At 36.5% G+C, this 6000-nt stretch overlaps 1 protein-coding gene across 5 annotated transcripts in view; it reads right to left on the minus strand.

The window, feature by feature from the left end:
* The window catches only part of CCSER2 (coiled-coil serine rich protein 2), a 69642-nt gene that overhangs the window by 62851 nt on the left and 791 nt on the right, over positions 1-6000 (minus strand). The window contains exon 1 of one of the 5 annotated variants that reach the window (XM_014940497.1): positions 5681-5807. The exons of the other annotated variants lie outside the window; for them this stretch is intronic. The gene's annotated coding sequence lies outside the window, so the exon portion shown is untranslated. Of the gene's footprint in view, positions 1-5680; positions 5808-6000 lie in introns of those variants that run through there. 5 annotated transcript variants of the gene reach the window in all.

A 6000-nucleotide genomic window follows, 5' to 3' on the forward strand; every position in this document is an offset into this window, starting at 1 on the left:
CCTTATTAAGAGCTAAAGGTGGCTCATACACTGACGACGTGGTTTTCCTTAAGTTTCCTTTTGTGCACTGTTCCAATCACTCATCCTAGTATAGCAGAGTTGTACCTTGTTAAATCTGAACTAGCAATGTCAACTCTGCACCTACAGATACAAACACCATTGGTTGGTTCCTGCAAAACCAACTCTTCGAACCACAAGATGTAGAATATAGCAAGGCTTTCACAGGAAATCCAATGAAAGCAAAGCACAGCTTACAAAACCCCTACATTAAGTGTGCTGACCCTAAGAACAGCTTACAGAGCCCTGTAAGAGGTGGATGGGATACATTGTAATATATCAGAAGCAAAAACAATTGACATAATCATGACTGACTTAGCTTCAATGCAAAAACACTTCTGCTAGAAGGAATTAAATGGTGTGGATTACTTCATTTGTTATGTTACACAAGGAACATCTTTCTGTTAACAGCTCCAATTCAACAGATTCAACCTTATCAAGCAAGTCATGTAGACCAAGCTTCTTCAGTAGGGAGCTTAACAGCTCTTAAACGGCAAAAGATGTATTGTTCTCAAAAATCTTTATTAGTGGAGAGATACGGAGCCTTTATTTGCTTCAATTCTTTGATGACATTATTCAGTTTAAATTGTTACCAAATTTGCAAGGAATACACCGCCTGTCTGCCTTACAGTCTAGAACCCAAGCTTTCTAGAAGTGAAATGGAGAGTCTCAATCTCTCCTTTCAAAAATTTAGTGATAATATCAGCATCAAAGCAATTGATCGCAGAAATAGACTGCTGCTTTTGCTGATGGTATTATTCCTTCAGCAACAGCATTTCATGTTAGTAATTTCAATCGTTCTCAATTTATTCTTACAAAACAGATTAACCTGTCTCCATATTCAGACATAAAAGCAATGTCATTCTGCAAACAAGTAGGAATTACCTGCTGCTGTCTGGCAAACATTTCACTGAAAGTAGAATAGCCTCCCTTTTCCCTCTGAACTACCCACTGTCACCAAACCATTCAAACACACCTTGCCTCTAGAAAGGCTTACTTCACTACTGATTCAGTAACATACTAAAAAGAGCCAGCTTCCAGTTACCAATTTCTGCTACTTGAGTAATGCACACTACCTGGAACAGGATTTTCTTGCTGGTAAGAACAGGCAGGCTGGAAGCCAAGTGAATCTTTGAATACAACTGATTATAAATGGAAATATCACTTTTTAGACTGTCACCTTGACCATTGTACTCCTATAGTTTGTTTATTCATCTGATGCATCTTCTTCATGTAGGAACACTGAGCTGTCCTGAGCTAAAACCCTCTTATGGTGGTAACAAACAGATACTGTTCATTATATTTTTGTATTGATTATATAATGACCGATGACAGAAACAATACTACGCGCGTGAACCCCTGCTGAACAGTTTATTTACGTAGGTATATTAAGATTAACAATTCCCATTAGCTTAAACCTGCAACAAAGCTGTGCTTATCACCAATATGTAAGATTATTTTTTCCATTCCAGTCACACATGCTCTTTCTACGGCTGCCTAAATAAGAATTCTAGTTATAGGTTAAGCTGAATGACAAGCAGAGATAATTAAAGGAAACTGCATGTAATTCATAGACTCACTGGTACTGAGATACTTTCAGTAAGCCTGACGAGGATCACAGCTGATAATGGAGCAAGACCAGACAAGAAGCAGCAGTGGAAAGACAGAAGAAAACAGTTCTGGAAATTTCTTTCCTACATACCGCCAATACTACTTTAACATAGTTTTTGTCAGAAGATCACAACCTTGAGACAAGACCATGTCAAATGATTGCTACAGATTTAAAAAAAAAAAAACCACCCCACACATATTAAGACAAACACTGCTGGATTAAAAACAACACCAAACAAACAAACTAGAAAAAGGAATTACAAAGAAAATCCTTAACATTCTCTCATGAAATAGAGCAAGTGAACCCTGGATAAGCTTGAAGTATTATACAAATCATAGTATTTCTCTGAGTTTGAATCATGATGATTCAACTGTCCAGACTCAATTCCCCAGCTCAGCCGTACAGTTTCAGCAGTCAATCATATTTTAAAGGGGATGAATAATAAGTCACATTGTCTCCTACAGTAGCCTTAAAAAAACCACACTGGGAAGAGGATGAACTGGGCAAGCATAGAACGTGACTTACTCAACCTTCAACTACTTCTAATCCACAGGCTTTCTTGAATTTTATGCAGTTTGTTTATGAATTCTCCACAGATCTCTACTCCACTGTCTTGTCCAACCTGCCCTTGAGCATCAAAACTCTCCATCCACAATTGCCTTAATCAAGGAGTTCCACAGCCCTCCTAATAATTCTTTTAAAGATTATTTCATAGTCTTGCACACTGCCTACATTGCAAGAATTGGCCACTGATTTCTGCTCTCCTTGCTACCAAATATATCAATTACATCAATCAGTTTGTTTCATATCCCTGAGCTTTCAAGAAGATACTGGATTACTTGTATTCTTTGAAGTGAAGTTTGAGTTCTCTTCAACATTCTCCCTTAACCAAAAATACTGCAGCTATATACTGTCACCTTATAGCTTTCAGCTGAAACTTGCTTATTTTTGAACCGCATCTTCAAAGTGCCACGTTCTTGCTATTGAATTTTATTTCACTAGTTCTGGGCACTTACAGCTTATAGTCTATGATTCAACGGTTATAAATCGGTTTCCAATCTCAAAACTAAATGCTCTAAAAATACTCCAGTCCCAAACAACTTTACAAGTTTGCCACAGCATAACAAATACCAACGTGTTTTTAACCACAGACTGGCACCCTTCTTTAAGTATTTAAAGTGTGGTTTATATTTTCTTACTCATTTTCTGATACTTGAACATAAACAGTTATATCTGAGTGTACCTATGAAGGTCAGTTTTCTACACTGTAAATGACACAGGCAGTTGTTGTCTTCATACATTTGCAATTAAAAAATTTCTCAAAGAAACTGACATGTAACTTCAGTTTCTAGTGACAGTTTGTCTTTATGATCAGTTTCCTCTACAGTAGCTTACAAAATTGCACAGAGACAGTCACCTACATTCACATTTTACTTGAATTTAAAGGAAGTTCGTATGTATCATTTGTTTTGTTTAATCAAGATCTCAAATTTAGTCATGGTAAAGTGTTACTTTTATAAACTAGCATTTCAGAGAGCTTTCACAACAGATTTACACAGAAAGGGATTAGGATTTTTTTAAAAAACTCTGTTTACTGATGGACAATGCTATGAAGGATGAAAGATTTTGCTCCCTTCCTCAAGTCTCCTGCTACTAAGAGCAGCAGGCCTTGCCGAGCTCTTAGTAGCAGGTTATCAGTATCACCAACTTGCTGATCTATGCAAGTTTGCCTTACTGAGATGAAGGTTAATTAAAAGCCATAGCTTCCTCCAAGTCATCAAAAATACTGATTAACAAGTTTGTCTGCTAATTTCATCATATAAAACCAGAAAAATGCATTTCAACAAAACCTATTTTAATATCATTCACAAAAAGAACATGAGTTGAAGTATCCTACAAATTCACATTATAGTATGAATCTCTATCCCTATCTAGAAGAGACTCTTCGATCTCCAGCTCAAAGTAAACATGATATTATTGAGTCAAGAGAACCCAGGATATTCAATTCTCCTGTGATGAGCCACTTAACTTGTGCTGTGTGTGTCACAAGCCATCTGGGCTAATTAGGCTAAAACCATAAAAGTTCTTTTGCTTCAGGGAATAAATTCAGAAATTGTTTGCAATTTAAGGGTTATTCCAGATCTATAACTTGTTCAACCACCACATAAAAGTAAAACGTTATCAGCCGTTTTCCTCTGGCTAAGAAGCCAAGCCCCCTTGCAGCAAGAACCTTGCCAACACTAACCACACTTCTGCTTCAATCAAAGCCATTAAAATGCACTCTGCAGAAGACTGTCTCAACTCATTGCAGACTAAGTGCTCATGAAAACCCCAATCCACAGTGAAAAAGGCATTTTACTGAGAACTTGTGACACAAGTTCCCCACGTGACCAGGAATAAGCATCCCGCACCCTGAGAAGATTTTCTTGCTTCACTTACTACAGGGTATTATCAGCAGAACTGCTCCAGCTGAATCCTCCCGTTAGAAAAGATAGAGAATAGCTAATGAGCAAAGTCCAGATCCCTGCAAATCATGCTACTTTTGACCAAGGAGGAAACAATATTCTCAGAATGTCTTCCAAAAGCACCTATTTGATAGAAGTTTAAGAGTGAGCTAGAGTATGTGTCCCAGAGGTAGAAGACCTACGCTGACTCGCTGAACTTCATCTTTGGAATAATTATTTTAATGTGGTTGGGATTTTATTGTAACATACATGTGTTCAGGTATCCAGAGATTTACATAAGCTTTTTTTATTGCTCCAATTGAAACACAATACAGGATTTTAAACCTAATTATCAAAAGCGCCATTAGTATTTTGATCTTCTTAGTATCCCTGTTGGCACAGAATTTAACCCTGTCTGAAAGCTTCTAATTAAGAAAATGGTGCTGCTGTTTACACTTCCAAACAGTGGTTAGAAGTGATGCAACTGGCTACCTTTTACTCCTTCATGTCTTCCATGTTCAGAGATCCACACTTTCTAGCAATTTTAGGGAAACAATGTTCATCTGAAGACCAATGGTATGATGACTTTTTATCTAAAGAGCCAGTGCCAACACTTCTTTGTAACTGGTTTATTCCAAATAACCAATCCCTCTTAAAGGATGATCAGGTCCAAAAGTAATAGGTTTTACTCCAGTGAGCTCCCACATGAACAGTACCATTAAACAGGATTACTCATTAGTATAACAATACATTAAATGAGATCATTATGTTAATTGAGATAATTATTATTCATTTTTTCTATATTCATACACATTGTTACTTCAGTTCAAAAACACAAGGTGTTACAGTGGTTAAAAATGTAAATATAGAAATCTCCTAAACCTGAAACATTTCTACTGTTTAAATAGCTTTACAATTAGAAGACAACACTCGGCAGTTCTTGGAGCCCAAACATTGGGATTTCCATAATGAAATGTACTAACTGCAAACAAAGATTAAACTTTGACTTTAAAAACATTTTTTTCTACTGCACGTTGTATATTCACATCGCTCCCTAGTTAACATTTAGGTTATTACTAATAACATTTAGGTTATTACTAATGTTCCATTTGTTAGCCTCTTTAGCTTGGAGGCATTACATTCAAAACGGACCCACAAAATTTAGAGCTATGTCATCATTATATGCATGAGAAAATATCTGCCAAATTTCATACAGTAGTAACAAAAAATATAAATATTTACTGCCTGACACTAATACAATGAAGAGTTTTGTGTTTTTGAAAACTCCAGAAGAGATATTTTAAAGTTTCAGGGAATATTTAAAGTGGCTCTCAATTATAAGAACATAACAAAACGAGACTTTAGATCCAACTTCATTTTGCTTGTAATACCTTCATAATGAAAAATCGTATTCTGCAACAAACTGAGGCTCAAAGCTCACAAACACCAGGAACAAACCTGCCACAAATACGAAGCACCAATCGTCCAAGCTGAACCAATTCATCTGAAAAGTAGTAAACATCTTTATACTACGTACCAGATGAAGCACCAGATCTACAATCCTTACCTTGGTTTGTTGTCTGGCCTGGACACTAATGCTCTGCTACAGCACAAAGTTCCCATTCAGTTTTGCTTTCTTTAACTGAAGATAAACAGCTCGACTTCCTTCAACGCATAGCTAAAGGCTGAGGTTGCCTATGTTTCATTGTGTGTCAAAGTACATTTGACAGAACAGCGGGTTCTAGATGACGAAAGCAAAGTCTGAGTGTCATTACTGCAAAATCATCATAACACACACAACATTTCCTCGCTGTTATAAGAGAAATCTGAACAGACTATAGCTAAAGTAGATATTCCACCAACATTTTTTTTTTTTTTTTTAAACTT

Source organism: Calidris pugnax, unplaced genomic scaffold (assembly GCF_001431845.1).
Source record: "Calidris pugnax isolate Ruff unplaced genomic scaffold, ASM143184v1 scaffold39, whole genome shotgun sequence".
Taxonomy (NCBI): domain Eukaryota; kingdom Metazoa; phylum Chordata; class Aves; order Charadriiformes; family Scolopacidae; genus Calidris; species Calidris pugnax.